Here is a 24,851-nt window from a genome sequence, read left to right on the forward strand (position 1 = left end):
AAAATATCAAAGGCAGTCTTTGCCTCAATTTTCTAAAATTCGAAATATTTTTTTTCAAAGTTCAGAAAATGTTTTTTAAACTATGATTTAGGTGTGCAGATTTGTTATAGTTCTTTTCCCTAAATTCTATACCTTTCAGTCTAAATTCACGAAACGTTTTGCAGTTTCTTGTTTTTTATGCTAATTATTGCATTACCTCGCAGCAAAAGTTAGACTTTTGAAACATCGTGCAATCAAAAATATTTATTGAAGATGCATAAGGGTTCCAAAATTTCATAAAGATTTTGAGAATTTATAATAAGCGTACAAATGGTTATAATTAAGTGCAAATTTAACGAAACTGATTCTAAAGGAGAATTATTTTGGGGAGAAAATTAATATTTAGTTCAACTCTTCGCCGACAGAGGGCTCTATTCCATAGCACATTCAGAATAATATTAATATAATGATAAAATTTCTTCTGTTAGTTGGTATTCAGAACAACTGTACATTTTTGGTGTGTTATAGATATCTTGCATATGAACAAATTATTCAGACTATTACAGATAAAATTTCTATTTATATTTAAAATCGCGAATACCTAAATTAAAATTACTAAACTTTCTTCTTCCTGATAACAAGATTGCAGTCATCTCATGATTTTAGGAAAGCCTAATTTCTTAACAATATTCATACTGTGTTTTAGTCTTCTTCGGCAATATTCTTTAGAAAACTAATAATTCATTGCATATTCTAATACAGCAAACAGCCTGCGCAGAATGTTTTCCGAACAAATGCATTGCTAAATATATCTTAAATAAATGGTTTTACACCCATGGCTTTGGTTTAAGAAAGGAATCAAGTGCAATAACACCAACATCTCTAGTTAATTTTCGACTCCTCGCTTCAACACCGTTTGTATTAAAGGTCCCCGACAGGACGCATCTCTGTTTACTACTATAAGCCAGCATTGTCTGGAAATTATAATTTTCAGTAATTACATCTCAAAGAACAATTATACTAATAAATCAGAAGATAATCATTTTTAATGGTAAATGTTGCCGGACTTTGCATGCTTTGAGGGAAAATAATTTGAAAATTGAAAAAAAGGCAAATATGAAAATAGAACCTCGTCAACATTCTTCTGCGGAAGAAATGGTATATTTGAGGTACAGTCAACAAATTTTATATGCATAATATTGCATTTAGTTATTTTAAATTAGTAATTACAAAAACAAGATTTCAAAGAAAGTCTGAACTTTCGAAATTAACATAGGCTATCTGGTCAAAAGATTTTCATTGTTAAAAGAAAGAGACAGTTTATAGGTAATATTAGTTATATAATTTATTTTTGGAGTAACCACTGTCAAATGTGTAAACTCAGGGCCGTTCCTAGCGGATGTGCAGCGAGTAAAATTACGCTGGCAGCGAAAACCAGGGGCGGCCAGACTTTCGCCATACGACGCCTAAACATTTTTAACTAATTGTAAGTGCTTGTCGTATGTAAGCAAATTTTATACAGTTTGTCATATGTAAGTACTTAGTGAGTATAAAATAAAAATTTTATTAATCAATGAGCCTTTTTTGAAAATTTGGGAGCGGTAATTTTAGGAAAGTACACGGGCAGCCAATGGCCCAAGAACGGTCCTGTGTAAACTACAACTTGAAATTTAGTAACTAGTAATAATTCGATTGTTACCGTTATTTGTAGCAAATAATAATCTAAATCTCGATATATTTTGAGAGAAAAAATGTGGTCTCATTTTTAAGAGCAACATAGACCTTCATTTCTATTTCAGAAGAGCTCTGAGCTTTTAACTGCTGTTAATGTGAAGCCATGGAACAGTTTAAGCAAATATTAAACCTATGTTTAGCCATTTGCCATTTACGGAAAAGGCAGGTATGTTAATAGATAATGAATAGAATTTGGAATTAAAGCCCAGATCATCCGTCTTGTTTGGGCTATATGATAGCTGTGCTACGGATGTGTTCCACCCACACCGTGAAAGTCCTTCCACTTACCCCCATTTCTGGAAAATTTCCCCATTACATCTGGGGCGGTGCCAAGGCGGATGGGGCAAGAGGGGGCGCGCGGGCTGTGGGCCCAACAGGTTGACGGACGAGCGCATTTTTAGGAGGGGAGTTTGGTCATTAAAGGGAGGAGCAAGAGGATGAGGTCATCGATCGTCCCTTCGACTGCAGGAGATCCGCGCATGCGTATGTCAGGGATGCGGTAACTGCGATGCCGGACTCTTCCTTTCCGCTCTTCTTGCTCCGTCACGCCAAGATTCTTTACAGACAGGGTCCCCGCTGAAGGACCCATCCCGGGCCCTTTTCTTCAAGGCCCTGCTAGCAGATCTGAAAAGTACAAGGGCGGATTCCACATATTTTCTTGTCCAGAGATCCTGCCGGAATTAGAAACCCGGCGTCCAAGATGGCGGCCAGGAAGTCTTCCGGGATGTCGGAATTCTTTTTTTCTGCCGACCCCAGGAATTCCGAAGCTACCCGAGTCGGAAAATTCCAAAGGTGCTGTCGGAGCAACGAAACGTCTGATGGACATCATCGGCATTTTGTTCCAGCCATCCTCGAAGGAGAGACAAGAAAGTTTTCAGAGATGCACAGGTAAGTTTTAACCTCCCATCTCATTATAAATCCCTTCTTAAAATCAGAAAAGGTTTTTTATTTGTTTATTTGTGCCAGTTTGTCCTAAAAGCCATTCCTACTCATAAACTTTTCCTCCACTTTTCATTTTTATTTCAATATTCTCGTTTTCGGTGAATTTTCAATATTAAAAGAAGAAAAATAAAACAATTTTTCGTCAAGAATCATCTCTAGCAGTTTAATTTCTCTAATTAAGGATTTTAGAGTTCCAATATATGGACTTCTTTCATTCATTTTTTTTTTTTTTTTTTTTTTTTTTTTTTTTTCATTTGCGAGAATTTTCTCTATTTTTTCCTTTTCTGGTCTATTTTTAATATTTTATTAATATTTGTCATTATTATTTCTTTTCTTTCATTCATGTCTTATTTCTCAGCAGTTTATTTTAATTTTCATCTTTGAACATACGATGTAATTATATTATGTACTCACTGAACAATATTAAACGGGAAGTAAAGGTTTAAGGAACCTCATATTGAACCTAAATAAATTTTATTAAATATATTTGTATCTATAAAGGCTTTTAAAATGTAAAATGTGAAGTTTAAAACATACTTACTCTGCTTATATTAGTATAACTATGTTATTTAAGAAAAAAGGCAAATCTCAAAATGGTGTTAAGCATTAAACATTCTTTCTAAAATGTTCAGTTTATATACTTTTCTTTGTTTTTATGAATATGTAATGAGCATCAATAAACATATATGCTCTGAACTCTTCCTTTGCATAATTTTATCTTTATGCGTTATTAAATTAATGCACATAAGCTTTGGTTTATTTTGATACGATTAGAAACTGGAATCTAAAATTTTACATTATGTAATTTGCTATAAATATGTTAACATTTTAAGGGAATTTTATTTCTTTTCTACTGAAGGAAAAAGGGATTAATTTGGGTATAAACGCAAGATGGTGATATCATTATCAGTTATGAATGATGTTTTGTGGCCTTGTCACGGATGTGGAGGGAATCGGCGAAAAATGGCGTCGAAAATTTCCTCGTTCCCGTTCGGAGGGAATGCTCCGGAATCTTCCGACTCTCAGAATCGATATTTCTGCTTTCGGAACATCTCTGAACCACAAGTGAAAACGCTTTTATTACGGATCTCCGTTCGACCCACTTCTCCTATGAAAAGCGATGGCCTCTCCCTGACTTGTCGGTTTAGGGAAGGAGAAAGGGAGAGCGGAGAATCTTCTGTTTCACAGATCCATTTTTCGGTTTCCTTTGCTAATATTTCAGTTTAGAACTATTTTGTTCATAGTTTATGTTATTTCGTTTTGGCTGAGTACATATTTTAACGATTATTTTTGATTTCATTTACATCACGAATACTCATATTTTAATAAAAATTTGTTGCCGCATTATACTTTAAGTACTACATTTTTCATTCTTCATTTGAAACTTTCACTGTCTTCTTTCTGCCATTGCTATTACATTTTACAAGTGTTACATAAACGTAAAATCATACTTCGATAGCTAAAAATAAATTTTGAAATAAACTGTATAATTTCTATTCCTTTCAAGTTAGTTTGTAGCACAAATTGCTCAGAGATTTAGATAGATTTTCATTGAAAAATTGGAGATAGATTTTCATTGAAAGCAATTCTGTAGTTAATTAAGTAAATAAAATAACAACTCTGATACTCTTACAAATACCATTTTAATATTAGGAGGCCTATGAGAATGAAAACGCACAAAACACGCAGAAATCGCTAGTAGCAACTGTAACGCTTACAAGACACTCTTACACATACATACACTTACATATACATATATATATTATACACTCATATATCAAACTTTCAATACAATACATTTTCTCAACTGTAGATGAAGACGGCTTCTACTTAAAAGATGTGACTTAATCTTTCATGTATTCGAGAAATGTAGTTCAAAATTTTGAATTCGGAATTGTTCTCAAAAGAAAATATTTCTCCGTTAAAATTCTTCTCTCTGTCTGAATTGTCGCCAAGTTGGCTGTGAAATCCCATCGCCAAGAATTTACGATTATGCCCACAACTTCCTGTATTTTAAACTAGGTAAAATTTGGAGTTAAATTCAAATCTTTGGGCGGGAGAAATATAGCTTAAATTACAATGTGAAATTATAAATGAGCTAAAGGTAATTTATGAAGTATCATCGATGTCAAAATGGAATTTCATCACCAGCCCTTTTTTAATTTATAGCATAACGTTTTTGTCGTTTCTCCTAATACTGATGTAAGAAATTCTTTACACCTTTAAAATAGTTGTTGAGTTCTTCTCTAACTGATCGGTGTGTTATTGGTTTCCTTTCAGTGACATTATTTTTCCCCGGAATGTAATAAAAATAATGATAAATTTATAAAAATAATTTTCGGATGATAAACAAACATAATTTATGGATATGAATGCAAATATATCAAAAAATTTAAAAAAGTACAAATATAAGTGCTAAAAACAAATAATAATAATAATAATAATTCAGCATTACCCGAGCTTTTTCAGCAACTTCTTCAAATTTTGAACTTGTTTTGTAAAATGAATATAAATAAGCTCAGCTGATTATTTTAAAGCTGCTGAATTTTCTTGATCAAATAAGTACTCTAATACTTGGAAAGAAATTAAAAATTTAAAAAAATGGTAAATTTCTTTTCGTCCGCTAGATAACAGTTCTACTTTATTAGGTTAGGTTATTTAATTACGGCAAAGTCTCAAGGCCTATCTGCCTAAGAGGATGGATGCCTTCGTGGAGGACTTCCTAAGGGAACTGGCTCGTATGCACGTTACATATGAGGAAAACCACGAAAACACACATGCAGCCAGCCCGTGCGCGGGATTCGAACCTCGGCCCGAACTACCAGTGTTCAGCGACTTTAGCCCTCGGCCGCTGGTTGGCTTCTTCTTTAATAACTTCAGCTAAAAAATTCCTTCAGTGGTGTTACTATCGTTATAAAAATTTATATTGTTAATGGTTTCTAAATTTTTAATAATAATTAAATTCATTTTTACAGAAAGGGATTAAAATATAATGCTCTTTATATGTTAATTTTTTAATATATTTCAATGGAACTTCGAAGATAGTTTTTGATACTTGAGTCATGTTGATATTTGAAATAGTGTATTTAAAATCAAAAGAAAAATAAATGAATTTCATTTTAAAGAAGTAAATGTCAGTTATTTTTGCTCAAAAAAGTATACCTGCGAGTAATTCTATATAGGTAGCGCGAAACCAGCACACATGAATCTAAGAACTTGTAATTATTAAACTTGAGTGTTGCATTAGCCTTCAGTCACATGCAGAGCTTGAGACAAAAGTCTTGTAAAAAGTGTGTTTCAGACTTAATTTTATTCACATTGTTCTGACAATGTTTCAGAAAATTTAAACTATTTAAAATTGTTAATACATTTTCATATTGACAGGCTATTAATAAAAAATAATTTTTTGTTTAAATTGTAAGGATCTTAAGTTTTACTAACGTTTATTTTATTTTAAATCTTTACTATCACTTCTTATTTTCTACTTCCGGCCAGAATTATAAGCGTGAAGGTTTTTATGCAAAGTTTGTCTGGCGAACGCCAAGTATTTAAGTGTGGCCTTTTTGCCAAGCCAAAGAGAGGAAGCAGTGAGTCAACGCAGGCCGCTTACCTTAGAAGTTACGCAGTTGCTGTTTGCCTTCCAGGCCAGAGGTTTTAATCCTCTTGATAAATTAAAACGTATTGTAGTGTTCACAGTCTCTGTGCTACATACGCTTCCTGTTATTATAAGGCCAATCTTCCACGTGTATTATTCTAAAGTTAAATTAGAGTTTAGTTTTATTTTTATACTTTTACGTTAGACCCCGAGTGGCGGGTCATTGTATTCCGAAGTACGGAAGTTATTGTATATAGAGAAAAATAAAGGGTTTTGTATACCCTTCGTCTGTATCCTGTCTACTTACTACAATTAGTGAACATAGCTTTAGTAAGCTCTCTGTTCCGAGTCAGGTCCTTGTATGTTCCCGAAGAAGGTTAGAAGGAACATTGATCCTGATAAAATTATTAAGTAACTTTTACAAAACTGAATCTCATTTTGTTTTAATTCAATTATTATATTGATCTGCTAAATTTTACATTATTTTGTAAGTAGCAGAATGAATCCTTATAAAAAAACAAAGATCCGTGTTCAGTCCTTGGATCAAAACTGCCAGATTAAACAAAGCAAAATTCCTATTAAAATAAAATAATTGTAAACGTAAACTTTTAATTTGCTACAACCCAAACTTATTTACTCTAATAATACCTAAATGATTATATGATGGTTTTTATACAAGAGGTATTCTTGAAACTTGAAAATTACATCCAAGATTTGACTAAGATAACCGTTCCTTATATTAGGTAACATTTATGATTTCTGTTTAAAATATTTAATGCCACCTTAAAGCATAATATAGATTCCTCCAAACAATTATGTTGATAATAAGTGATTACGATTGACATATTATCTAAAATATAACTAAAACAGCAATGCACTAGCCATTGCGAATGATTGAATCACCTGATATGTATTAAATTTAAGAATTATAATGCTAGAGGATTTTTCTTGTATAGTGTCCCATTTCTCTGTCGGACGATGACATTTTTGCATTTCTGACAAACGGCATCTCTGTTGCTTTTTGATATAATATTAGCGTTGAAAGAAACAGCTATATCAAATTAATTTTTCGACCTGCTAGCTGTTCCATTAAGTAGTGCCTTGAAAGGCTCCGCTCAATGCGATGCTAGACTTGTTAGGAAAATTCTCTTTTCATTTCTTCTACAAATTCAGTACCTAAAGTTGTACATAGTCATAATAGTAACAGAAATAAATTCAGCATTAAAATGAAAATTTCGGTAAATAGAATTTTCGAACATTTAATGTAGGTTTGACCTCAAAATCTTCGGTAGTTTGAATTTGGTTTTCTGAACACGATAATTTATACGTTTAGATATCTCTTCCAATCAATAAACATTAACTTTACAATTAACTTTACAGAAATGTATTCAAACAGTTTCTAAGTCTGACGCTGTACTTTCAGGTAATCCTTTCAAAATGACAGCGATATTATATCATATGAAGAGGCAACTCGATAATTTAGTCAATAAATAGATACTTCTAATATATATCCAAGGAACTGATGATTTATCAGGTAAATAACATAATTTTTCATTAACGTTTTACACTTGCTGCTGTAGTTCCCAAATCTAAGGCAATGGTTTTGAAGTTCTCATTGATCGTTTTGTAATTTTGCCAGTTTTGATAATAATGTAGAATGTTCTAAGTTTCAGTATTTCATTATAACCTTAAAGTTAGTAATTAATATTCTTATTGTTAAAAAAAAGAAATTAATCATAAATATATGACATATTAACTTTAAAATCTAGACTGAAAACTGAACATTTCTAACACTGCTCGAGACATTAATAATAAGATGTTTGACCATGTTTCCTGTTTCAAGTTAATTCAATTTGATTGTTTGAAGTTTTTTTTATTTCAACAATTTGAAAAATTATTGAATTAATAAGAATATATAGATGACTACATCATAGGCTGTTATTTCCTATAGATTCCACCTAATCTGAATCTTAATCATCCAAAAAAATTAATCTTCATCTGCAGTTTTTAAAGCCTTTGTAAATTACTAATGTATTATTAAACGTTAAAGAAGACAGAAGAACAAAATATTTGTCATTTTATGACTTCGTGAATGTAATGGCTCTGAGGAATTTTTAAATTAAGCAGCTAAAAGATTTCAAGTTTCCTACAGAGAGCTAAAGAAAGGTAAGAGTGATTTTTTTTAAACAAAAAAGTAACGAATGGGATTAATATTGAAAGAGATACACTTAGTTCTAATGGAATTCTTTTTCCTAATCTTTTCAGTTCTTTATTTTATTTCAGTAGCACATGTAAAAACAAATGTGACTTTTTTTACAGAAGTACTCTGGGAACATTCGTTTAGAATTTAAATTATTATCTATATTTTGATAACTTTAAATGTGATTAACACAAAAGATTATGGGTTTTACAAAATTTAAACCTGAAGGTTTAAAGAATCATTTCAGAAATTTCAAAAAATGTCATATTTGTCTGCCAGCATGAACTGCCAAATACTGGAATATATCAAAATCTTACAATTTTAGGAAGTGAAATTTACTGATTACATTAACTGTTACGTCAACTGTTAGTCATTAAAGATCCTATCAATTTATCAGATTTTCAGAGAGTAAAGTTTATAGTACTTATCACTTTTATCACCGCATAGAATCAACACCACTTTATAAATTTGAATTTTCTATTTTCTCTTTTATTGCTGCAAACGATTACGTTAAAGCGAAGCGATTGAACTAAAGAAAGAAGGTATTGTTCTCTTGTCACTCGAAAAGCATTAAAACTTTTCAGCTGGAATCAAAATTTAACTTTTAACAGCTATCTGTTTGAATACATTTCTGGTATCATACTTAGCAGAAGGCACTTTAACTGCCACATTAAGTGATACAGACTTCCTCACTAGTAAAATAGGGAATGAAATCTTCCATTACAATGAATGAAACTGAAATTTTTAAAATCTGAATTGACATATTTGCACTTTTCTTTTTCTTTAAATTCATAATATTTCTAAACCTGTATGACTAGATTAGACTGCAAGTATTTTATTCTATTTAGTTTATATTTTATAGGTTTTTCCAAGGTGTTGGGATATTTTGGCCTCGAAATTGAAATTTCGACTTTCAACCGAATATTCTAGCTTAAACTTTAATCCGACCAGCTAGGAAAAAGGTAGGTTTACTACTTTCATTTTTATACTAAATTAAATTTTCAGATAGTTCTAAATGTTTTGAGTAATCTTGCACTGAGATTAAGTACCCACTGTATGTCGTCCTTTTTTAATTTTTTTCAAAATAAAATGGTACTAGGAGCAGCGGAAAAAAAGAAATGTATTAAAACATTCTTACTTAAAAGTGGAACACTAATTCCAAGGGTTTAAAATAAAATTTCTGAATTTCTAGAACGTCGCTAGAAAGTGTGCTTTTTACTTTGTCTCTTGAAGATAAATGAAAAGCACTGTGAAAACAAAAACAATTAACGAAACTTAAAAACTTTTTGTGATGAAACACATTGTGATGTTATAGACAGAAATTTAGACATTGCAAAAGCAATGGACGGAAATTGAGAGTTTCATTTCTTTCCCAAAAACGGGTTATGGAAGCAAATGTTTAGTGCATATTTTATCATTTTTAACTCAAATTTTGCCCTCAAATTATAGGATTAATGAATGATTTTTCCCTCACAAGTTATTTTTATTTCCATGAAAATCCCTTAGAAATATGGCAATAAATTTATTAAATAACCAAAAGCCATAAACTTACACTGATGTAATTATGAGCTTCTGCAAAATTACAAGGTATTGGGATTGTAATGTATTTCGATAAATCTCGATAAGCTTATTTGCTTTACTTGCAACCTGTATTTTTCGACAGCCTTACAGATCGTAAGCGTCAATCATATAAAACCTTTCCATCAGAGCTATATGTACAAAGAGAATGCTTTATAAAGGAATATGGAACTTCAAAATGATATTTTATTACTATCGGACTATGAAAAGGATGTACCAGAGGTAGAGAGGATGATGCGAACTGATTAGAATTACATTTTGAGATAACTTTTACTAATTGTGGTAACTTACGCTCAAGTAAAATAACAAAATACAGAAAGCCCATGTTTAAGAAACAATTTCTAATAGAGATATTTAGAAACCGGAAATGAAATCAGCAAACACATTTTGGTGTGGTTCAATATTTGAAGACTCTGCAGCAAAACTAAGTACATATTTTGTTCAGTGTTTTTAAAAGTATCTCGCATCCAGTACTTTTAAACATTTCAATTAATTTTGGCTTTTAAAATCTATAATTGGTTTTCTACTTTAGTTTGATCTTATCATTCTAATCTCCTTTTAATCTTGAAAACATATCTTTATTCACTTTTTCTGTTACTAATGAAATTTTGGGCTATTGATTCCTCTACAATAAATTTAACTCAAAACATATCATGAAAGTATATAATACTTTAAAGTCCTCTAACTTTTGTGACACCTTCTCAATCTCATTTGAAGACGAAGAAATTAACTATGATTTGTTAGCATTAATGGGAAAAATTCGCACATCGAAAACAAAGTTTTAGCAGAACTCGAGAAATCAAACTCTCGATTTCAAATTTTGTCCAAAATTTAAAATCATATTTATAATTTATAATTTATTTAAAACAGAAAAAATATTTAAAATGATAGTCAAACTGCAAATGGGAAAAGTTTTGAGGATCACTTAATCCAAATTTTACGAATCGGAGTTTCGACACAGAAGGTTTTTAAGGGTTAAAAGAAAATAATTAATTTTGCCTACTTAACTGCAGAAAACCTACGCCAGTTTTCAGCTTCAGGACGTTAGCAGAAACATACTAAAAATGTGCTTTATCGCTTTTGAAATTTATGCAAAGCAAAACGCAGTTGTTTGATGAAAAGAAACTTTTAAATAATATTTTTGAGTAAAAATGCTATCAAAAAAGTAAATTTTAATTTGAAATAATTTGAATTTTAATTTATCATGATATGTAACGTAATCATTAGTTTTAATTCGGGTAATAAGAAAAGTGAAAAACGAAATTAGAAAACACCTCGAGTTTTCTGTATCATTAAATTGAGTAGATAAATACAAAAGTTTCCAAAAGCAAATTTTAACAGTTTATATTCCAACACGATATCCCTTAAACCTGCATATACTTTTCGTATCGTTTCATTAACAACTTTATGGCCAGAAAAAATAATCTGAAGATTTATCATCAAAATGTTTATAGCTGTTTTTTTTTCACACCGTCATATTACTAAATCTCAGAATTCAGATTAGAGAACAGATAATAATCACTTGTAACTAAATATGGACTATAAAGACGACAAGCTCCTTATATACATATTGATATTTTTAAATTGCATTTACACATTAATGTCTCTGAATTGCTGAAAAAGTCGGAGTATTAATATTTCAGAGCCTTTGTACATGTGAAAGTATTCACATAGATAGAGCAAAATAGTAGTTTTAAAGCAAATCCAATGTTGCTGCTATTTTCTTAACTTTTAATTTGCCATCACTCAATATTCTCTACTATACAAGAGCAATAATTTTTATTTTAGACACTAATGTCTCCGATATTCAATCTTCACATGAATCCTCTTCTACAAAATCTAGACCATACGAAAATTTTTAACACACTCTATGTTCAGTAACAATTATCAACAATATATATTAACTAGCACATCTCTATATTCAGTAAATGAGGAAAAAAACCTTTCTATTTCTTTAAAAAAACACGCTTTCTATTTCTCAAACAAAATTTTCAAATTTATTTAGTTTTCGTACTACATACCTTCAAGTACTACAGTTTTTTATATTTTGAGGCTGGGCACTTTGAATATATCTACGTATATTAGAATTAAAATTTTGGAACAATTATCAGCATGTTAATACCATTGTAAACAGGAATTCGAGTAGACTCCTTTTCGTCATAAACTTTTATTCAAATCTTTTAACCTCATTCGATCTTTACTCTTTATTTATCACTTTTAAGTATCAGAATGCAAAATATTTTTCACTCAACAAATTTTACATACCGTTTATTTAATGGCATTTAGGTGTTTGTATACATTTTAATAAAATTAAAATTCACTAATAATATTCTTGAGCTCATTACTAATTAGAATTATTTAAGCTCTATGGCGTGTTTTTGATTTAATAAAACTTTCTCAATTAAAATTCCGTTAACTATTATATTGGTGTACAAAAAATTAAACATTTTCTTTTCAAAGTTCATGCACAAATTAACAGTTGTAGCACTTTTATTACAGCAATCTTTTTTGGAAAACAGAACTTTTTTATTTATCACTTTCAAGAATTAAAAGATGTGAAAATAAATAAAAGTAAATAAAGCACAGCTACCGACTTTAAATTATGAAAACTTGGAGTTTTTTGCGCCTGGCTACGATGCAACTTCAAAAGTATTTCAGATTGACAAATTTGATTTAAAGTTATTTTAATATTGCGTAATTTTAATAATTAATCTTTTTATAATACAATTCTTAGACAAAGTACATAAACCTGGAATTTAACTAATAACTCATTCGATTTTGCAGTTTTCATAAAATTTTATACTGATGAAAAGTAAGAAAGAAAGGCTTTTAAGAAAAATGAAACTAAAACTTAATAATTATCTGCATGTAATCGTTTGGATAAACTTGGTAATGTAGGATTTAAAACTAAAAGCCAACTGAAAATGCAAAATTTACCTATTAAACGTTAGCTATGGCTTCATAAATGCTTTACAAATTTCTCTAATGGATTAAAACATATCAGATCAAATTATAACTACTCAGAAACACTTGTTGAAAATCATTCGGTAATAAGACGGGAATTTAACAATTTTAAATTCATTAAGCAATGACAATGTCAGTGTTATAGCATTTTTTAAGAAACTGTTACCAAACCTTTCTTCGTGTACTTTTCTTTCTAAACTTCGCAGTCAATAGTTCTTTAAATCTATATTTAATGAAATTATCTGACTTCTCGTAAACTAAAAATGCCGAGGATAAGAGAAATTTACAAGGAAATGGGGCAGATGAGATGAAAAATCAGGAATCTGCCAAACTGAGTTTCGAATATTATTTAAATTGTGTAATCATTGACTATTGTTACATATTTAACTTAAATTTAACTGTTCTCTTTATTACGTTACATCATCACAAGCTGTGGCTGACATTGTGTATTTATATTCTAAATTCTGTTTAAATAAAACACCTTTCAAATACTTTATAGTTATTAAAGACATAGCGTTAATTCGTTTTATACCTGTTAAGGTTACTAGACTAATTACTAGATTCAGATCAAGAAAAACCCGACAAGTTGGCAGTTGTATAAAAATAGTATACTGTATTATTCAAAAACAAAAAACAAAATTGTCTAAACTATATATTCGACTCATTAATTCATATTACAATTCTGGCGCCGTAATTCAAATATAGTTGCTTACACGAAAGTTTAATTGCTTGCCTAAAAAATGTAGATATTAAGATTTATTAATTGAATGAAAAATAAGTAATTGTTTCTAATATAAAATTTTAATAAACTGAAAACTAAAGACTGACATTTTGAAACCTACTCGGCAGTACTAAAGTTTTGAATACATGTTTACGTTATATAATTTTACTTTTCTTTTGATCAATGCAGCATGAAACCTAGCCATAAAGGATGATTCTCTACCACTTGCACAAACTTCTGGGAGGGGTAGGTTACTCAGAGATGAATTAGGATTAGATAGCAATACAGAGTCCGAAACGCTATGATTATGTACAAGTGTGCAACGAATATGAGAAATGAAAGAATGCCATATATGTGAAGAACATTATTTTGTCATCAAAACGTAGCAACTGCGATATTAAAAAAGTCAGGGAGGGTGATCGAAGTTTCGGCCACCAACTACAACATAAGCCTGACATCCTAAGCACATAGAATCACGGACGTTTTGAAATATTCTGAGTGTCTGTCAGTTATGCACCTGCAAGCAACAAGATGCTTCTCATTGTTCAACGATCTATCGTACACCAGACATTTCATATGCCCAGGAAAAATAAAAGTCCTGAGAGGATAAGTCTCGCGATCATGAAAGTCAATGAGAGATGCCCGATCCATTGTTTTTAAAATGTCACATTACATGCTTCCGAGTATTAAGGCTGAGGATTCATCTTACTGGAATCGCATATCGTGGTGATTCGAAAATTGGATCTATTGATATTTCAATAGTTCGGGCGAGACCTCTAATATTATTAATACCCTCCAGCAAGACTTCCGATACTATTAACATGCCCGGCCAAACAAACAGGGGAAAGACATGGGCCTATTAAGCGACTTTAACAACGCTGAAGAAAAAAACATAAACAGCACACCAGCATTGTGCTGCACATATTCGTGCAGCATAGAGGCTTCACCGCCCATAAATACGAGTAATGTGAACTACAGCAATTTTCCCCAGTAAAGTAATTTCTTGTCTATAAATAACACAAAATAAAAGAGTCATCCACACTCTTCTGCAGATACTATTGAGAAAAATTAATCTTCTGCGGCTAGTCATCAGGCTGCAGTAGTAGAAAGTGCTGCTCATGATATGGATGTTAGAGTTTAAGATCTTCCACTTGGTGGTTTGTGGAGACCTAAACGATGTCTTCTACATGAAGAAACACCATCGCTTCGATTTCAAGGGTCCATGCAATTCGTCTTCTAATTCTAGAATCTTTATTGCAGCGGTGCAAATGTCAACTGGTTCAAAATATGGTTCATCGGATAGTAATCCCACAACGGATCGTCCGTTACAATCAGCAGCTCCGTATGTTAGATACATATCTGCTAATTTCACATTTGTGCTAACTCTTCCATTTGCAGGCGTTTGTCGAATGATGGTTTTCCTGAGTGGACGTTTTATCACTTCCTCAACGACTCCCTTTACCGCCTTATATTTGTGTTTCCGCCCAGCATTACTTTCTTATGTCTATTCGTTCTGAGTGGTCTACCTTTTCCAGAAGTTTATACACGCGGTACTGAATCACTCTGTGTATGGATTCATTTTATGGTAATAAGCAAAAAAATAATAGAAAACGTATCTGGATTTTCCCCGTGATTTTTAATTATTTTAATATTAGAAGAGCAAATAAAAATTATATAAAGATAATAGATGTACAACTATTTTTCTTTCAGTAAATAATCAATGGATAAGGCTGTACTATAATTTGTTACTTCAGAATAGACACTTCAGGCCATTTTCCTCCCCAAACAATGACTCCAATTTCGTATTACATAGCAATTATAGTAAAGAATACTGGGAAAAAATCGAATCTTCTCATTTGCTAAAAACCCGTTAATTCCTCTCTGTTCATTGATTATGACACACGTTACGATCATAAATGAGGGAAGGGTCGCTGAGACCTTGAAGTGCCTATTTTAAAGTAACAGATTATAGTATATGACATTTTGATATCAGACGCGAAACTTAAGCATAGGCTTTATAAAATAATCTAAATATATACTCCACATCTTACCATCATTTTTTATTACTTTCTTCATTGAAATAAAAACAAAATTATAATTTTCCGAAATTTGTAATAAACAATTCAAAAGCTTTGCAACACGGCCTAACTTGTGCGAATATTGTCTTTTAAATTTCATTATTATTAATTATCAACAGATAATGTAATGAAAACGTTAAATATTACACAACAAATTCTCATATCTAACATAAATTACGAATCTACGAAATTTTAAAAATGAAGTATTCAGTATAACATAATCAGTATGATAAAAAATAAATATTAAAAATTCGTTTTCAATTCTGAAATTATTTAAGTTACAAGTTTTGAACAAATATGCAAATAAATGCCCTTTAATTCATCTAAAAGAATCAAATTAAAGTGCAGTAACTGCTATTCATAAAAAAAATTATTATTTTTCCGCTGTAAATTTATCGGTTACTCAAATTAGTTGGGCGAATAAAATGCCCTACAAAACGTTTAGTGAAAGTTCGTAGCAATAAAAATGCATGGATTCTTTCCAAATGCTGTAAAATTCAGCTTAAAGATTATTTTAAGGTACAGAAGAGAATAATCGGAAAATAAACTAAAAATTGGAATGTTTTGGAGATAATTTTAAGGAAATTCCCTAACATATAATGCTTTGAATTGTTCCGTACCAACAAAAAAATGAGTTACTAAAGAAGCAAATATGTGGAATTTTAGTAATCGCTGTACTTTAGCAAAACGTTTTAAATTAAATCACTTAGAAGTTAATTAGGAAATAAATTTTAGCTTTATTATATATTAATAACACAAACGTCAAGTGAAACAAATGTACTTGTTCCAAAAGTTCTTTATCAGATATGAACAATTTTCGTAACTGCCCCAATGATAACGATTACTATTATGTGTCAGTGGCTTCATACAAAATATGTTATACGAAATTGGAGTAAACCAAAACTTTGAGTTACAAAAGAAATCTCAAGAGAGCAATATATTTTTAGATAAAACCATTAAAACTATGACTATTTTTTTTCTTTTATGCAATCTGATATTACTACTGCTTAATCTATATTTGTATATATCAATTATATTAGTCGATTACAAATATTTAATATAACCTTTTGCTAAAAAATTAGAAGGAAAAAAAAATATGTTACCTTTAGACGTTTTGCATCTTAAAGAAATGTTTTCTTGAAATGCAGGAATCATATTAATTTAGCCAAGTGAAATATTTTAAAAACATTTTATAAATTAATGAGTAAAAGAAAGTAGTTTAAAATAACAATTACATAAAACTGTAACTAAAACGCATGTTGCATTGTCAGAAAAAAGTTGAGTTAATTTTTGTTGCAACACTTTTTCGATCGTCTGAAAAATAAAGTCTAATTTACAAATTCATTTATGAACTGACAAAAGGAACATGATACTAAGAAAATTTAAAACTTTAAAATTATTGAATTTTATCATTTATTTTTTCCAGTTGCGATATTTCATAAAACTAATACCCTAATACTGGAAGTCATTAATAGTATTTTTATAGGTTTGATGAAGGATGTTTGAATGATTTTTTTAACTCAAATTAATTTGAAACATCATCTGATAACCCACCATCTGATAACAATATCGTTCAAGACTTACAAAACCAGATATCAAACTTAGCACTGCAGATAGCAGAAATGAGTAGACGTAGAGATTCGAATCAAAAAGAAGATACAGATCGAATTCAAGAAATCGTTTCAAAAATAACAATGACCCAAATAACTACTATTTTCACCAATACTTTGTCGACAGAGATTACAAGTGCATACCACCAGGCAAATATCTGGGTTCGAAACAGAAAAACTGACTCCCCGGATTTAATTAATACCGAAAATCAAGAGGTCAAGCTGGGTCGTCCAGTGACAAAGCATCAGCTACTCATTTTTTAATTGGCACTAGAGCAGAAATATCGCCATTGGAAAAAGAAGTGTGATCTAAACTTGAGCTGTTTGCAGATAACGGTACAACAATCAAAACGTATACAGTCAAAAATTACTGAAAGTGTATTTGAGTCAACATAGATCATTTAAATGGTCTTTTATAATTACAGATGTTCTACCTTCTGTTCTTCTTGGCATTTGATCTGCCATTAAAGAAGACTTGCTTTTTTCTTCTGGTGAACTTGTGTAGGCATACCGAACTGTTTGCCAGGGGAATTTTTAAGCAAATCCCCAACTGCTAAGAATTCTTATTTGATTTAAAAATTGCAAAGTCATATTTAAATCTAAAACCGACTCCAACAACCAGCCACGGAAAAATAAACAATTTTCGTACGCAAGGTATATATATATAGTATATATATAGTAAGGTATATATATAGTAAATCATTATTCCATTGGGGTTATGTATTCATCTTTAATAACGTACTTTTATTTTCTCTTCAACCAACCTGTCGCGGGCCATATTTAGTTCAACAATGTTTTCAGAAATTTTTCGATGTGATAGTTTTTTTATTTCCAATGGCTAAGCAAAAAATTAAAAAGAACTAAAATACAAACAGAGGAACAAACAGTAGAACTAAGAAAAAAAAGACCGACGTCATTGCCTAAGGAGCGCTCTTGCCTCCCATTATCTCGACTCTTCTGTAAGACCACGAAGAGCCCCACATCGAAGCAATTGGTCCCTATCCATTTCTTCTCCAGAATTACAAAGTGTCCAAATAGGATCTCTTGAAATGCCTATGCGATGCAGGTGGGTAGCAAGGCAATCATATCATGTATAGTAGACGCAATAAGAAATGGCTGTATTAGGATGTTGCAGGAAGTTGGCACCTCTTTTTGCAAGTAAGTCCGCTTGTTCATTGAAGCAAAGGCCACAATGACCAGGCACCCACTGGAGAACGATTTGTTTCCCCGCTAAAGTGAGAGTTCTCTGAAATTATTGACACTGAAAAATTTTAAGTGTTATGGGTGTTCAACAGAGGTAATTTACTGAATGGCTGAGTGAGAATCAGAAAAAATGACAGCTTTTGCAAACTTGTAATTAACAGCTAATAATTGCTGTAGGGCTACACAAGTGGCTACTACTTCACCATCAAAAGAAGGTACTAATGTAGCTTGCAGAGGCGTAGAAAGAAAAGAGATTCCAAAACACAGCAGTTCCCCCAAGCTTAAAATGGCAGTCAAACTGAGAACCATCAGTAAAAATGTGCAGCCATTAAATAGGTGGGTATCTAGTCACAATGGTCTCCAAAGCGAGACATTTCAAAACATTTGGTGAAATATCTCTCTTTCTATGGATGGTTTTCCCTAGTTTAGCTTTACTTCGACATTAATCATCTCCAAAGGGCTTTTAGTTGTCAAGAGAGGTTGTATATTACCTGGAATCTCAAGATCTATCATCATGTCCAAAACCTTTTTAATTAAATCCATATTGAGTTTTTAATTTTCTAGGCTTCACTACGTAGTTCCTCCAGTATTTTCCATCCGCAGTAACTTTTCATAGAGACCTATGACCCTAATTTCATAACATAGTCTATGTGATAGTTTCAGGCAAAATTTAAGGAATATTAATATACAGACTGCAATGTCTCAGACTCAAAGGTGAAGTAAGAACAAATCTTCAAGCATGTGAAGCCGAGAACTTCAAACTCTCACAACCACTCCCTATTAACAATGATTCTTTCAAAGATACTGACACTAGAAACACAAGAACTGATCAAATAGGTGAGATTTTCTGCACATCTGAAAGACTATGAGGTATAAAGCTATCATGAGAGAGGGGGTGTGTTGGGACATTGTTTGCAATACTGAAACGCTATATGTCAATTTCTTCGCACTGCAATTTTGATTTCGCTCAAATGGTAACAGGACAAGAGTTCGGAATAAAATATAAACACTAGAATTTTTTTTCAAAAAAAGATCTCGTTATCATTTGTTTTACTCATCTTCTCTCGTTAATTAATTTATTTATTGAAGTTTGTTCTTTACAGTATACTATTAATACATTTGTCCTTAATCAACGAACCTATATACACTGATATTAATTCTGAAATTTAGGTGTTTATATTTCGCTTATATTCGTATCCCTTTGTATGTTTACTCAGGGAATAATATGTTTCGTGACTACCAGATTTCTAATAAAAATCACAAAATCCGACAGACCCAGCTTCCGTTGTTGCGCTATTGATAAGTCACGTGAACATTCTTCAGTAATAGTTAGTTATCAGTGATTGGCAACGTTATTTACTCAGAAACGAAAGTTTAACTAGCCGAATGACGGAAACGGAAGTATAATTAGAGTTGTAAAAGTGTTCTTTTTTATTGTTGGTTTTAACTGTTCCTTTCGTTGTAGGTATTACATTTAATACACCAAATTTTCCATTTTCCATTTATGTACTTTTATATTTCTAACGAAGTCGTATTCATCATGCTTTTACTTTCGATAATTATAACTTTTATATATTCAATATTCCTTCGAAGTTAAGTTTAAAACGCAAATTCTGTTTCTTTTAACTTTTATTAAATAGTTTTTAAAGATATTGTAGATATTTTTCTTCTTTTCTTATGAATAATTAATCTTCATAGAAATATTTTTCGAATATTATTTGTGAATGCATAATTCATGGGTTATGTAATTAAGAATATAGTATTCTATGCTTACTAGGAAACAAGTTTCTGTTTTAGTGTTTCATCCTTCTTCTCAGATATATGGAATAAGAATTCGCTTTCATTTCAATTTTGTTCATAACTTGGTTCATAAGTGGGTTCCAGTTTTTCGAAATCGAAAACTTTTTACCCCTCCTCAAATCTTTTTCTATTTTTTTAATCCCTGTCTTTAAAAGCGATAAAATTGTAACAGGAAATTTTTGTTTCATATACATAAAAGATTTTAAGTATTATCTTAATCATCAGTGATTTATTATTGTATATGGCTTTAAAATTCAATTTTATATGTATATTTTTCATTGAGTTATTAATACTGTCCTTAAAGTATAATTTCACTTGACTGTTATTTCAATGCCTTGCTCGGAATACGTCGAAAATCTATTATTTTCCTTGAAAATAGATGTTATTAATTCCCACAATGTATTTATATATTTTAATTAAAACCTTTGTCACAAATCCCAGTTTTCTCTGCAACAAATGTGTATTAAATTCAACTAAAAATGTTGCACTCTGTTACTTTATCTAATGCTTTATTTGAATCCTGAAATAATTTTCTACTTCTTCCTATTACATCTTTGTGCAGATATGAACAAGTCCGGATTCGTAATTTTTTTACTAGAATTCGGCATTCAAAATACTGTCATTATTAATTGCTTATATTTATTAATAAAAACAATTTACAATAAAACATTTAAATTTTGCTTTAAATAATTAGAATATCATTTAATGAATAACTTTTCAATAAGTTGTAAATTATGTTTTTAATCCTTTTGCTATTAAATCTTTGATATAAAGTTATGAATTTTTAAAAGTTTTTTATATCTGTACAATCTGTCTTGGAAAACCTCTTTTCATTTATGATGTAATCTTGGGAATATTTTACGATTCGTCGTTATTTCGTCTGTTTCTGGATTTCGATTTCATAAACCTGATAGAAATTTTTTCTTCGAGTCTACTTACTGCAAAGTAATAAGCGCTATTTAAACGTAACTCTTTTCAGGTATTCCTAAGCAAGTAGCTTCCATAGATCATATTGTTGGGTGTTGAATTATACCAAAGTTTATTCGGTGCTACTTTGGTAGACCGTTGAACGGATTTGGCGATTTTTTTTGGCGAGCGATACGACTTATGGTAAACCCATTGCTAGACAAGTTATTCATAGTAACCGATACTTTGTCATTTTATATTCGTAGTACTCACACAAATACAATTTGGAATGCCAGACTTCTGGCTGAATGCAGTTAAAGCTGAATAAACGGTGCTACTTTGGTAGACGGTTGCACGGAGTTTTGGCGATTTACGTTGGCGCGGTTCTTACAATCGATTAAGCCATCTTGTTGTTACGTATTATACGCGTATTCGAAACTTACCGAAAAAATAAATATCGTTAAAAATAATGGAATAATTTTTTGTTGAAAATCTCGTTTATTAAGATGGCAGGCAAATGTAAATAAATACATTTACTATGAGTATAGAATATTAAAGTAAGGTTTAATTATTACTTATATATAACAACGAAGTAGAATAAAAACACCGCTATAAAAACATTGCGCCAACGTTTAATTGGATTAAAATATTACTTAAATTGACTATCGAATTAAAAACAGCATACCAACGTTTAAAAGAGTTAAAATATTACTTAAATTCAAATTCTTTAAAATAAGTTTTATAGTATATAATTATTTAACGTTAAAACATATGTGGCAATAAATATCTCGGCAATTTCTAAAAACAGTGTAGCAATTTTTTTATAAAAATTCAAGCATACATACTCCTTTTTTTTGAGTATTTAACTTGTCGTATATTGATAAGTACCACAAAAAAAATCGGAATTATAATTTAGATATCAATAAAAAAATTTGAAAAATGTAATATAATTTAAAAAATATAATCTAAGAAAAAAATTGAAAAATGTAATCTAAGGAATTCGAATAATAAAATTTTAAAATGGCGCGATAATGCACATATATACAGTAACCAATCAGGGAGCTGATTACAGGTCGTCAATGCACAAATACTCTGTAACCAATCAGGGAGCTGATTACATCACGGATAGAATTAAAATTATTTAAAAAATGCTAAATTGTATTTTAATATTTAACAGCCATAAATAATGTTTTAAACATTAGATTAAATGTATAGATATTAAAATCAATTACTTTTAAAGTAATATGACGTCATTCATTATATCATCCACAACATAAAATTCCATAAAATATCATAAACAGTAAAATTTTCATTTCAAATAAAAATGCAAAATTAAAATGACTTTTAATATTTAGAAGCCATAAATAATATTTAAGACACAGAATTTATGCATAATAAAACGCATTATGTTTTAGATATAATGACAAAGTATCGGTTACCATAAATAACTTGTCTAGCAATGGGTTTACCATAAGTCCTATGGCTCGCCAAAAACAAAACCGCCAAATCCGTGCAACCGTCTACCAAAGTAGCACCTAAAAAAATTCTCCCTGGACAAAATACATTTTAAAAATCTCAAAAGCGGAGACTAAATATCATCACATCTGCTACTCTAATAATTACGACTGTTAAATTAATTGAATGAAATTAATATACAGATCATAATATAATACAGACTGACAGACCGGATACAAACTGCAAGTCGCCATTTCATTTTTGCTATTTAACATTCGAACTCGTGTAGTAACTTTGGTAAGAACAATTTAACATATGTTCTTGTGTTTAGACTTGCAAATATAGTTTGAATGTCCCATTTACTGTAGCAGTATAAAGTTTTGAATTATCTCTTTCTTCCAAATAAGCAAAAGAGCTGGAGACGAAGAACTAGAAATCATACTAACGAGAAAAACATAGGTATTATACATAGGGCAATAAGATTTTCGAATCGCTAGCAGTTTTGTTTCAGATACGTAAAAGCAAATTAAGCATTTGCTTTCGTTATTGACAGTTTTAAATTCTTTTGTAGATTCTTTTCCTAGATCATCTTACTAAAGTCCTTACTTCCGCATATATCAACTTCTATGCCATCATTTTATGTCTGGAATCCGAAACTCAAACAGTAACTACACTGACATCTGTTTTTACATGGATTTATTAACATTGTTTTCATTTCACACGATATTTAGAAAATTCAATTCCCTTTTTATACTCTGTATATTATAAAACTCTTGTACTGTTAGAGGAAGTTATTACATTTGTATTCACAAATTTATGAGAAACGTATTATTCTAAAAATATAATTAGAAATATTGATATGATTTGTTTGAAAATAAATCATTTATGCTGAATTTTGACTTCTAGAATCGCTTTTAACTTTTTTATTTGCATTGTACTTTTATTATACATTCTGACAGAAATTTTTTTGGAATTATATGCCATAAGAAATTATTCGTACTGGCGGTATTTTCTTGTTGTCAATTAAAAATGTTAAATTTTATTTAGCACATTTATTGTCTTAAATAGATTCTTCTGTTATACTGCAACAAACAATTTTATTGTTGAATGTGGGAAATAATAAGATATTCTATGCCAGTTGGACTCATAATAGCTACATTTCACTTCTTGTGTACTGTAGAAAACTATTTGTGAAGTTGCTTGTAGAAAACTTAGGCTTACTAAAATGAAAAGCAATTAACTAGATTCGGTATTCATATTTTTAACTTTAAATTTTTGAACTATCTCACTGCTACTTTGTCCGTCGTTAGGTATGGTTTTATTACATTTGATCAGTGTTAGTAATTCATGTCGAATGAAATATAATATTTAATTAGTTTTGTAACTGAAGTCAATGTCACTCAGAGATTCGTTTCTATTTTAAAAGAAACTAATGTTCTTTATCTAAAATTTTTAATTTTTTTTTCTAATAATTCTTTTTTATTCTAATCATAGGCCTAAAGATAGTAAAGAAGATATTCAGCAATGAAAACTTGTTTCTTCTTGGCGAAATCGATTAGAAATATGGGAGCTTTAATCTTTATTTGTAAGTAAATGTAAGCTATTTCTTTCTGAAAACATTTTCATATCAAGGTAGCTAGATCTGTTTTTCAATTTTCGAATTTTTTTTTCTTAAATGGTTTGTCTATCTTGCTTTTACTGAAAAAACGGTAATGCTATTTCAACTTTTATCACTAATTACAAAAATATCGTTATTATCACTAAAAAACCTTGTTTATTGAGAACTTGAGTGGCAAAATAAAACAAAATTTCAGTTTCAGTTCTAGAGTTTAAAATAAAATTTTAAAAGCACTCTTATTTTCATACGGATTAAAATGAGAGAGCGGATGTGATGACACCTTATTAAAATAAGGAAACAGAGAATTGCAAGGAAACATGGAAGGAATTACTTATGCCAAGAAGGAATTTCCTAAGGACAACCAGTTTCATAGATTTTATTTTCGTACTACATGGAATCTAATTTGATAACAAAGCTTATATATGCATATCCAAAATATGATTTATATTTATAACTAATCGATAAAAA

The 24,851-nt window shown here is 30.4% G+C and overlaps 1 long non-coding RNA gene across 2 annotated transcripts; it reads left to right on the forward strand.

The window, feature by feature from the left end:
- The first annotated feature begins 2,127 nt into the window (after positions 1-2,127).
- LOC118183249 (uncharacterized) lies at positions 2,128-24,375 on the forward strand. 2 transcript variants are annotated; one of them, XR_004757209.2, is made up of 3 exons: positions 2,130-2,601; positions 9,313-9,412; positions 24,260-24,375. It is a non-coding gene; the product is annotated as an uncharacterized LOC118183249 (long non-coding RNA). The 2 variants fall into 2 exon arrangements; XR_015039354.1 differs by lacking the exon at positions 9,313-9,412 and having other exon boundaries at positions 2,128-2,601; positions 24,260-24,350.
- The last annotated feature ends 476 nt before the right edge of the window (positions 24,376-24,851 follow it).

Source organism: Stegodyphus dumicola, chromosome 2 (assembly GCF_044657685.1).
Source record: "Stegodyphus dumicola isolate Sdum_Otavi_A_Nest chromosome 2, ASM4465768v1".
In the NCBI taxonomy this organism is placed as follows: domain Eukaryota; kingdom Metazoa; phylum Arthropoda; class Arachnida; order Araneae; family Eresidae; genus Stegodyphus; species Stegodyphus dumicola.